Below are 12,760 nucleotides of genomic sequence, written 5' to 3' on the forward strand. Positions count from 1 at the left end.
CGCACATTCTGGGAAAAAGATGCTACGTTAGCACAATGTATAACCACTGATTTCAGCTCTAAATATGCACATTTTCGAACAAAACATAAGTGTATGTATAACCTGATGTTATAGGACTGTCATCTGATGAAGCTCATCAAGGTTAGTCAAAAATTATATATCTTTTGCTGGTTTGTTACGATCGCTAACTTTTGCTGCTGGTAAATGGCTTGTGTTTCTGGCTATTGTGGTAAGCTAATATAATGCTATATTGTGTTTTCGCTGTAAAACACTTAAGAAATCGGAAATATTGGCTGGAATCACAAGATGCCTGTCTTTCATTTGCTGTACACCATGTATTTTTCAGAAATGTTTTATGATGAGTATTTAGGTATTTCACGTTGGTGTCTGTAATTACTCTGGCTGCTTCGGTGCTATTTCTGACGGTAGCTGTGATGGTAGCTGCAATGTAAAACTGATTTATACCTCAAATATGCACATTTTTCGAACAAAACATAGATTTATTGTGCAACATGTTATAAGACTGTCATCTGATGAAGTTGTTTCTTGGTTAGTTTGGTTGGTTCTTGGTTAGTTAGGTTGGTTTTGTGCATGCTACCTGTGCTGTGAAAAATGTCTGTCCTTTTTTGTATTTGGTGGTGAGCTAACATAAATATACGTGGTGTTTTCGCTGTAAAACATTTTAAAAATCGGACATGTTGGCTGGATTCACAAGATGTTTATCTTTCATTTGCTGTATTGGACTTGTTAATGTGTGAAAGTTAAATATTTCAAAAAAATATATTTTGAATTTCGCGCCCTGCACTTGAGCTGGATGTTGTCATAAGTGTACCGACATCGGGCTTGCAGCCCAAAGAAGTTAATACCTTTGCTGATAGAGTGGTTGCAATACAAGGTTATAACATTTACAGAATAGATAGAAATGCCAATGGTGGAGGTGTTGCTGTTATATTCAGTACCACATTACGTTAAATATTGGAATGGATCTCATGGTAAATAGTGTTGAAGTAATATGGCTACAGGTTAATCTGCCTCACCTAAAGCCCATTCTGGTGGGAAGCTGCTGTAGACCACCAAGTGCTAACAGTATCTGGATAACATGTGTGAAATGCTTGATAATGTATGTGATATAAACAGAGAGGTATATTTTCTGGGTGATTTAAATATTGACAGGCTTTCATTTTAAATATTGACGGGCTTTCATTTTAAATATTGACGGGCTTTCATCAAGCTGCCCACTCAAGAAAAGGCTTCAAAACGGTAACCAGTGCTTGCAACCTGGTTCAGGTTATCAGTCAACCTACCAGGGTAGTTACAAACAGCACAGGATTGAAATCATCAACATGTATTGATCACATCTTTACTACTATTGCAGAAATAGCTTGAAAGCAGTATCTAGATCTATCAGATATAGTGATCACAATATAGCAGCCTACATAAGGGACCTCTTTGTCATTTTGCCGTATGGTTAGTGAGAAACACCACATTGCAAATGTACGGTCCCTTACTAGACATCCGCCAACGTTTGTTAAATTCGCAAACGACGTCGGGCCGTGCACGGGGGCCAGATCTTTCAGGAAGTCATCGAACGAAGTCTCTCGGACATTCGGTTTCCGTTTTATAAAATGTTCAAATTTTGGTCATTTTTCCTGTGTCCCGGAAATTCCCACCAGAGGGCAAATAAATCATATTGCAAATGCACAATCATATTGCAAATGTACGTGGCCTTTTCTCCTAAACGGAAAAGATTTTGAAGACGAAACTTGGTGAGCATAGGTTTGGCATAATGGGCCGTTGGCCCCGAACAAGATGGCGTCGAGACCTCAACGCTTTTTGAGTTATGGACATTTTTCTGGGATTGAAGGTCAAAAACGAAAAAAAGAGCACTAATTTGACTGCTTGATGTCAAAGTACATAAACCTACGGTGTCAGGAAAAAAAGAACTAGCCATTTATCTATCGTAATTTAACCTCTTTGGGCTGCAGGGGCAGTATTGAGTAGCCTGGATAAAAGGTGCCCATTTCAAACGGCCTCGTACTCAATTCTTGCTTGTACAATATGCATATTATCATTACTATTGGATAGAAAACACTCTATAGTTTCTAAAACCGTTTGAATTATATCTGTGAGTAAAACAGAACTCATTTTGCAGCAAACTTCCTGACAGCAAGTGGAAAATCTGAAATCGATGCTCTGTTCTAGGGCCTGCCTATAAATGTGCTTGATATTTATTAGTATACATGCACTTCATACGCCTTCCACTAGATGTCAACAGGCAGTGAGAGAAGAAATGGAGTGTATAACATGATCTGAGGTCGAATAAAAGCTCTTGGCATGACGTGACCCCAATTTCCTGTTTTCTGGAATGCGCAAGAAGGGATCTGGTATTGCCTTCTGTAAAGCTGTCGTTATAGACGACTAATATCTCCGGCTTTGATTTTATTTGATACATGTGACAATATCATCGTAAAGTATGTTTTTTCAATATAGTTTTATTAGATTATTGACATTTTTTCGGGACGTTAGGCGTGTTGCTTTGTCTGCGTTTGTTCAGGAAGGAGAGCTTCGCGCCACTTTGCTAGCTTTCCGTGCTAATTGACTGGAGAAGAGGACATTCTAAATCCAAACAACGATTGTTCTGGACAAAGGACCCCTTGTACAACATTCTGATAGAAGATCATCAAAAGTAGGACCCATTTTATGATGCTATTTCATATATCTGTCGAACATGTGAACTAGTAGTTTGCGCCCAGATTTTGGGCACGCTCTCGCCATAACGTAAACTGCATGTCGTAATGAAGTTATTTTTAGAATTCTAACACGGTGATTGCATTAAGAACTAGTGTATCTATAATTTCCCATACAACATGTATTTTTTAGTAATGTTTATGAATAGTTATTTGGTCAGAATATGTGAGTGTCAGAAAAGTATCCGGACGTTGTGGGAAAAAGATGCTACGTTAGCACAATGTATAACCACTGATTTCAGCTCTAAATATGCACATTTTCGAACAAAACATAAGTGTATGTATAACCTGATGTTATAGGACTGTCATCTGATGAAGCTTATCAAGGTTAGTCAAAAATTATATATCTTTTGCTGGTTTGTTACGATCGCTAACTTTTGCTGCTGGTAAATGGCTTGTGTTTCTGGCTATTGTGGTAAGCTAATATAATGCTATATTGTGTTTTCGCTGTAAAACACTTAAAACCTTTTGTCAATAGGGGGTGCTGTTTACACTTAGAAAAAAATTTGTTCCCAAATTAAACTTCCTCGTACTCAATTCTTGCTCGTACAATATGCATATTATTATTACTATTGGATAGAAAACACTCTCTAGTTTCTAAAACCGTTTGAATTATTTCTCTGAGTGAAACAGAACTCATTCTGCAGCTCACTTCCTGTCAAGAAGTGAGATTTCTGAAATTGAGGTCTCTGTTCCAGGGTCGGTTTATAAATTCCCTTGTAAGCTATGGGGCTACATGCACTGCATACGCCTTCCCCTAGATGTCAGTAAGCGGTGAGACTTTGAATGGAGTGGATAGCACCATCTGGGGGAGTATAAATCCTCTTGGAACGGAAGTACCGACCTTTTCGACGCGGGGCCTGACGCAGGAGGGACACCAAGCATGGCTTCCTGAAAAGCTTTCGGTTTAGCAGTTCTATATCTCCGGCTCTGATTTAATTAGTTTTTTGTCTTAAAAACTTCATAAGGTAGTTAATTTAAACCGACTTATAGCAGTTTATAGCAGTTTATTGCAATTTTCTGGAATTTCTTTGTCATGCGTCGTCACGAGTTGGACACCTCTCCGGCATATGGCTAACGTTAACTGCTAATTACACGGTTGAAGAGGACATCTTTCAACCAAAAGACGATTGTTCTGGACAAAGGACACCTTGCCCAAGATTCTGATGGAAGCTCAACAAATATTAAGAGGTCTTTATGCTATTAATTCGTATTTATGTTGAAAAATGTGAAACAATAATTCCGCCATGAATTGCGGTGCGGTCTCGCTTTAGCGCACGCTGTATATCGTAGTAACGTTAATTTTAAAAATCTAACACAGCGATTGCATTAAGAACTAATGTATCTTTCATATGCTGTCCAACCTGTATTTTTTAGTCAAGTTTATGATTAGTTATCGATTAGATTAGGTGCCTCTCCAAGATGGCGCCGGACAGATTGCTTGAAGTTTGACTACTAATCACATTGTATAACCACGATTTGTGCCGTTAAATATGCACATTTTCGAACAAATCCTATATGCATTGTGTAATATGATGTTACAGGACTGTCATCTGATGAAGTATATGAAGGTTAGTCAAAAATGATATATCTTTTGCTGGTTTGTTAGGATCGCTAACCTTTGCTGCTGGTAAACGGCTTGTGTTTCTGGCTATTGTGGTAAGCTAATATAATGCTATATTGTGTTTTCGCTGTAAAACACTTAAAAAATCTGAAATATTGGCTGGATTCACAAGATGTTGGTCTTTCATTTGCTGTACGCTGTGTATTTTTCAGAAATGTTTTATGATGAGTATATAGGTATTTGACGTTGGTCTCTGTAATTATTCTGGCTGCTTCAGCACTATTTCAGATTGCAGCTGCAATGTAGAACTGTGATTTATACCTGAAATATGCACATTTTTCTAACAAAACATATGCTATACAATAAATATGTTATCAGACTGTCATTTGATGAAGTTGTTTCTTGGTTAGTGGCTATTTATATCTTTATTTGGTCGAAATTGTGATAGCTACCTATGCAGGGAAAAAATGGTGGGGGAAAAAAGTTGTGTCTTTTGCTATCGTGGTTAGCTAATAGATTTACATATTGTGTCTTCCCTGTAAAACATTTTAAAAATCAGAAATGATGGCTGGATTCACAAGATGTGTATCTTTCATCTGGTGTCTTGGACTTGTGATTTAATGATATTTAGATGCTAGTATTTACTTGTGACGCTATGCTAGGCTATGCTAGTCAGCTTTTTTACTGATGGGGGTGCTCCCGGATCCGGGATTGTGTGCAACTAGAAGTTAATAAATCGGAAATATTGGCTGGAATCACAAGATGCCTGTCTTTCATTTGCTGTACACCATGTATTTTTCAGAAATGTTTTATGATGAGTATTTCGGTATGTCACGTTGGTGTCTGTAATTATTCTGGCTGCTTTCGGTGCAATTTCTGATTGTAGCCGCAATGTAAACTATGATTTATACCTGAAATATGCACATTTTTCGAACAAAACATAGATTTATTGTATAACATGTTATAAGACTGTCATCTGATTAAGTTGTTTCTTGGTTTCTTTGGTTTGTTCTAGGTTAGTTTGGTTGATTTTGTGCATGCTACCTGTGCTGTGAAAAATGTCTGTGCTTTTTTCTATTTGTTGGTGAGCTAACATAAATATATATTGTGTTTTCCCTGTAAAACATTTAAAAAATCCGACATGTTGGCTGGATTCACAAGATGTGTATCTTTCATTAGCTGTATTGGACTTGTTAATGTGTGAAAGTTAAATATTTCTAAAAAATATTTTTTGAATTTCGCGCTCTGGCTTTTCAGCGGAATGTGGGAGGAGTTCCGCTAGCGGAACGCCGGGGTGGTAAAGGTTAATAAATATCAGAGACTCGAAACATTGGCCTCCAATGTCTGCGTCTGGGTCTCACCCTGTGACGTTATAGGTTACTTACATTGTGTCTACCAACCCCCCTGATGTAATGTACATTTGCTGAAACATTATGACACCTCTGCGTCACAAGGGTAGGGATTAACTGAGCTGTGCTTGTGTCATTGATAAGTCATTGTCTCAACGCCGCCTTATAATGCTGTGAAAGGATCCAGGAACCCAAATGATTTGGGTGGATCCCATCCTCCTCATAAAACGTGTTTTGTTTCCAAAAGGTATCGAAATTATCAACAAAAGTTACACCCATTGAGCTGCTATAATTTCATAGCCAGTTGTGAAGAGAAAGAATACTGCTAAAGCATTCAATGACACGATTCAGAGGGCACAGGGCCAGATATGATTCAGAGAGGTCACAGGGCCAGATATGATGGGTCTTTTATAAGTGTCTAGCAGAGAGTCAATCAGCTCTTTAAATCCAGTTTCAACTGTTCAGAGCTGTCCTTCATAATATCATTAAAACCCACATGGACTACGATACGATTTCCACGTCCTGAAGTAGTACATTCGGGAGCAGCTTAGTAATGTAATTTACTCGAGCTCTGGGATAGGACATTGTTTTTGCACCAAGAACGTTCATTATTCTTACCATGGAGCTGCCCAAAATCACAGCTGGCGAGAAGGATGAGGAAATCCGCCCACTCCCACGCTTCACAGTATTTGGAGAACCCTTTATGGACGGGCGAGAGGCAGGATAACTTGAGGCCATTGCTCCAGGCGCTGTTCTCCGACAGATGGAGAAGCCCCGCTCGATCCAGAGCAGGAACGTAAGGTTGCCGACGTCGACTTCGAAATCATAGCAGTAGGCTCTGCGGCTGCAGAAACCTGCACCCCCAGCGACGAAGGTGCAGGAAGATTAGGCTCCAGGACGGCAAAACTATTGTTTGTATCCTCTCTGGGCCACTCAATGGGAATGTAGACTGCTTTTCCGGAGGCCACTGTCTTTGGCTTCCACGGCTTGTGACATGCGACCATCATATTTATGTATTTTTTTATTTAATTTCGTCTTTTTACTGAATATCCAAAACATACAATATACTTGCAGTAAAGCCGCTCAACAGTTTGTCACGAGAATTTTCAATCCCAATGATAATAACTAACACTTATTTTAGCTTTGACTAATCCCTGATGTTTGTAAGACCCTGGGTTTAATAATAAGTAGGCAAAGACTCATCTTGTGCAAAAGGTCCGTAAGGTTTATTCAGAGAGCTAAAGTCTAAAGTCCATAATACAAAGACATGCCGTTTTATAACTCACCCCCTCCCTGCCTACTACACGCACATACACACACATACATACACACAAACAGTAGGTGAGATGTATCTTTCCTTATAGTTCTCACTACTCGTTTATCACTTCCAAGCTGGCAGTTCCCTCCTCCCAAGATTAAAGGAACTTTGACAGGACTCCCTGTCCTGTCGTAAGTTTCTCAGAGTTCTAACCAGGTCAGGTGATACACAATTAAATTGTTCTCTGTATTTTCTTAGTCACACACACACATTTCTACTTGTCTCGACCAAACCTTATTAGACTAAAGTTTATCATTCTAATTCATTATATATGTTACCTAATCTTAATAATTAATTTTCAGGGTGGAATTTTTTAGTCATTACCTTAAACATATAAATTCCCTTATCACAACTACACCACACCAGTCATCCAACAGACTCGCATTCAGGGCGACACACAGAATCATCCAGGGTCAATGCCCTGCTCAAGGGCACGTCGACAGATCTCCCACAATGCCAAAAAACGAGGACCCGAACCGTCATAGATCCCCCCCACAGTTCCCCATGGCTGTCCCTGAACCATCCAAGACCACTCCCACAGTCACCCACCCAATATTTTTTTTTAAATAAAACAAAAAATTACAAAATATCATTTATTCCATTCACCACCCCCAAGAACCCCCCCAACGCACCAAGAACCCCCCCAAACGCACCAAGAACCCCCCCAAACGCACCAAGAACCCCCCAATCGCACCAAGAACCCCCCCAAACGCACCAAGAACCCCCCCAAACGCACCAAGAACCCCCCAATCGCACCAAGAACCCCCCCAAACGCACCAAGAACCCCCCCAAACGCACCAAGAACCCCCCCAAACGCACCAAGAACCCCCCCAAACGCACCAAGAACCCCCCCAAACGCACCAAGAACCCCCCCAACGCACCAAGAACCAAGAAAGTTAAGAAAAGAGAAAAAAGAAAAAGGCCAAACAAAACAGAAAAAACAAAAAAAACAAAGGACATTAAGGACAGCTAAAATCATAACAGCAAGGCCAACTGTACATGTTTGAGTGCATATCTGGCACTATTTACATAAATGTATGTGTGTGTCTGTGTATGTGTAAATTTTAGTGAGAGTGTGTGTATATGCATGTGTTCAAACACCTGCATGACCTCAGTCCATCCCACCTATCTCTGCTGGCCACCCTCCTCGGATTTCTACGCGACATATATCTTTCAACTATGCTGTGATGTTTAAGGCTTCTATTGTGTTTGTTTCATGTTAATTAATTATGTGTTCCCGGTCCAAAATGACCGCCCCATTATAGCTGATTATAAATCCATAACAATACATATATTCTCAGCTAATGTTGTGATAAAAAGATCTATCAAGTTAAGTTCTTGTAAACATTTCAAGTTTTGAACTTTTATTTGCTATTTATGGCCTGTAGGCCTCATTGACCTGAGCTCACACAACTCGTTTTTTAGAGTAAATAAAGCATAATGTATGGATTATTTTGACGATAGCAAATGCTCGGATGAAAAATATTGTGCTATTTATCACAGACTACTTGTGTCAAAGTTTAACAAGGACTTTCTCCTCCTCACCAGTGTCATGTTCAAAGATTTGATCAATAGCCTCACATACTGTAATGCTCGTCGTTAGGTGGAAGAGAGGAGGACCAAAGCGCAGCGTGGTAAGTGTTCATGTCTTTTTAATAAGCAACACGGAACACTGGAACAAAACAATAAACGAAGAATTACGAACGAAACAGTACCGTGTGGCGAACAAACACTGACACGGCAACAAACACCCACAAACCAAAAGTGAAACCCAGGCTGCCTAAGTATGATTCTCAATCAGGGACAACGATTGACAGCTGCCTCTGATTGAGAATCATACCAGGCCGAACACAAAACCCCAACATAGAAAAACACACATAGACTGCCCACCCCAACTCACGCTCTGACCATACTAAATAAAGACAAAACAAAGGAAATAAAGGTCAGAACGTGACACATACAGTATATTGTTTGGTCATTGTGCTGCCACAGAATGAATTGTGAGCAAGGCTTCAAAAAAGCTTTATTTACCAGAGCTGCGAGAAAAGTTCAAGATATTATTGAAACAATGTTGCGATTGTTTGTGAGAATGCCAACAGGTGTGGTTCCCGTGGGGGAAAGATTTTATTGGGAAAGGTTCCCGTGGGGGTTGCCATGGAAGCCAAGAATGGGAGTGAGGTGTGAGCTCAAACACACATGCATGTGGGGGTCTGGGAGAGGAAGTGTGTCCATCTGATGAATGCGCATATGCCTGAACTCAATTATAAACACTAATTGTAGTCTCACCCATTCATTTCTAACGACGGGTCATTTTTGACCGGGAACACCACAGGTGTACAAAATTTAAATAAAACACCCAAAATGTAATGAAAATCATCAAAATGACCTTATGACAGTCAGATTAAATGAACTACGTTTTTCATAGAAAACTTGTAAATTGGTCCAATTTGATCGGAACACAGCAGGAGGTTTAAAGTACAATTTCAATCTATCTAATCGAATAGAATCCACAGTTGAAGATAAATACTTTTACTAAGATTATTAGTATATTAGTATATTGACTGACCTGGTCTCTCCAGATCTCCTAACAGTACTATTTCTAGGGTCAATTTTAGATCAATGCTATGCATTTTCAGCCATTCCTGAACCTGAGACCAGAAACAGGCTACTTTAGGGCAATACCAAAATAAATGGTCTATTTATTCTGTATCCTCACAACAAAATGTGCAGAGCTTCGATGATTTTATGCCCCAAATATTCAACCTTTTGTTGGTGGCAAGAATTCAATATAATAATTTCAGCTGAGTCTTGAATCTTGAGTCAATTTATATATCAACTCATACACCTTGTGCCATGGAATCGGTACATCAAAATTATCTTCCCAACTATTTTGCAATCTGTATTGCACGCTTGTCAACATCCTGGTCCTCAAATGAAACTGGTATCATTTCCTATTGTTATTCCTCAGCCAGTTTTGATCCTTTATATTGGGCAGACAGACCAGTTCCCTACCACCTCCTACTGCCACCTGCCTCCTCCATTTTGATCCCTTATATTGGGCAGACAGACCAGTTTCCCTACCTCCTCCCGGTATGACTTTCCTCCCCATTTTTGGGAAAATGCTGTAGTCAATTGGTTGTACTCTTGGATTGAGCAGACCTTCCCGTACAATTCTGATAACTCCATGGAATACATAACTCTACCATTCCAATTGACAATATAATTTAAGAACAAAATAGTAAAATGTTTCCCATAATCACAGTTATTTTATCAACCAGCACATTTGAGTTCTGCTATAATATTTGTTCTACCTTTTCAGGGGGATGAAATTGAAATTGTAGCCAGCTCTGCAATGCTGGTTTGAAAAATAGATACTTTGAAAAAAGTATCATTTTCAATTAATCGAAAATGAGACATGGCAATCTGCACCAAGGCAAAAAGCTGATTTACAATCAATTGATTATAGTACCAATTAGTTATAAGATTTTTAAAGTAAATATAAATGTTGTCATTTAAAGGGGTCATTTAAAGGGGCAGTTCACCAAATTTAGAAATATACTTAATTGTAAAGACAAAAAGTGACACATCCATTGATCCTGAGACACAATAATAACAAATATGGCTTAGTTTCTTTATTTACTCAATGCCGAAGCCAACATTAGCATCGCTGCTTGTGAAACAATGGAAGTGGTCGGGCCTATGGAAGCATGCTTCACAAAGCATGCCAAAATCCTCAGTCACTTCAAACCAAGTGTCATAGCAACCCACATGCCATAACTAGTTGCACATATACAATATTGGAGGGTTTTATAGGAATTTCCCGTGGAATAACAATTTAACCAATACAGCACATTCAGAGGGTAGCTGGATTCTGTATTACAGTTCTACCAAGAAATCATACCACTGACATACTTTCATGAGTTGTTTTGACTGCAACTCAGCATAAATAAAAATATCATTTTGATTTTAATTTACAATACATAGTTTTAACTAGTGACGATTTTAGCTTGTAAATCTTTGTGGGTCAAACTAAAAACATAATTTTTTTAGATGCATGCCAGCAAAGCCACCACACAACACTAAACAATAAACTAATTGCACTATAACAGTGACAAACGGTGCCCAAAAACTGTAAAGGTCTACATAAAGTTGTCTCAACAGCTTTCTTTTCAGCACTATGGAGGGATTCCTTACCACAGCTACACCTGGCTATGAGTGGAGCCTTGTCTGGCAACAAAACAGTTCATTCTGCCTCATTTACTGCCTTAAAAAAAACAGCTTATATGGCTGACTTGCTTGAACAAATGTGGTTTCTACTGACAATTGAGATGTACAAACTATGGCATAAGGGAACGATGAGGGGATATGAGGCAATGCGTCATTTCGATTAAGACATTAATGAGCGAGCTAGGATGGACGTAGTCAATACAACTATTTGTTCAGCACTTTTGAAATTGACAGCGACAGAATTCAGAACATGGGCCAATCTTACAGTATTCTCCCTGTACACCAAGTCAGAACCGAAGGATAAATAAAGGGGACATAGAGGCAGACAATGAAAGCTCTTACAATATTTGATGATGACATTTCTCTAAAACAGGCTATAGGCTACATGTGCACCACCAATCATGGCACAACTACAGAATATTAACAACCCCTACGCTCTAAATTTTCCGCTGGCTGCCCCTCCACCACAGAAAGCACTGAGCTAGGCTGAAACACCTGCATTTTGGAGCTGCCTTACACAGGAAAGCAAAAAAGAGACCATGTTTGTATGGAAGCTTTAGTAACTCAATGATTTAAAAAACTTGTTTGCATTGTTTTCAAATTATATGTGACACGTATTATTGTCAAAAGAACATGCAAAACAGGCAACCCCCACCTGCCCTGAAATAACGCCACTTTAATATTGTCTACGTATCCTACATTACTCATCTCATATGTATATATTGTATTCTATACTATCTACTGCATCTTGGCTATGCCGCACGGCCATCCATATATTTATATGACATATTTTTATTCATGCCTTTACATTTGTGTGTATAAGGTAGTCGTTGTGAATTTGTTAGATTACTTGTTAGATATTACCGCGCTCTCGGAACTAGAAGCACAAGCATTTTGCTACACTCGCATTAACATCTGCTAACCATGTGTATGTGACAAATACAATTTTATTTTATTTTAAATGTTTTGTATGCTGATCAAATGTAGGTATAATTTGTGTAGTCTTTGTTGGTGTAATAACTCTCCTGTGATGATCTGAAGGATCAGGTTACAGTGGGTCCTCTCTCCAGTGTGCTCTCTCTCCTAGAGGGGGAATGTCATGACTCTCCTGTGATGATCTGAAGGATCAGGTTACAGTGGGGACACTACAACATGTTCTCTCTCTCGTAGAGGAGGACAGAGGGAAGTTGGCTGTTTTATGGTCAGTCATAAAATATGCTGCCCCTATGCTCTGTAGTGATCGAAATCGGAATGGAAACTGTGGAACACAGTGTGGCTCTTGGACATCAAAAGCTTGAAAAGTTAAACAATATTTATATTTTTGAGAATGTGGGAGAGGTCCGTGGACACCTAAGGGACAGTCATGACAAGTGTGTTTCATTTGGTGATCTCATGAAAGACAGGAAACACACAAGTACATTTCCCATCTGTCAGGTTTACATCTAAATGTTGTGAAACGTATGTGATTAAACATTAAACTATTTGTGAAAATGTTATATGATGTTTGCCTTCTAAATGAGAGTATGGATTTTCACATAAAGTTTAACTAGTCAGT

General features: G+C 39.1%; 1 protein-coding gene across 1 annotated transcript in view; it reads right to left on the minus strand.

Moving 5' to 3' along the window:
- Nucleotides 1-12,760, minus strand: part of LOC139546249 (interferon-induced GTP-binding protein Mx2-like) — a 158,003-nt gene that overhangs the window by 127,803 nt on the left and 17,440 nt on the right. The window lies entirely within an intron of this gene.

Source organism: Salvelinus alpinus, chromosome 20 (assembly GCF_045679555.1).
Source record: "Salvelinus alpinus chromosome 20, SLU_Salpinus.1, whole genome shotgun sequence".
In the NCBI taxonomy this organism is placed as follows: Eukaryota; Metazoa; Chordata; class Actinopteri; order Salmoniformes; family Salmonidae; genus Salvelinus; species Salvelinus alpinus.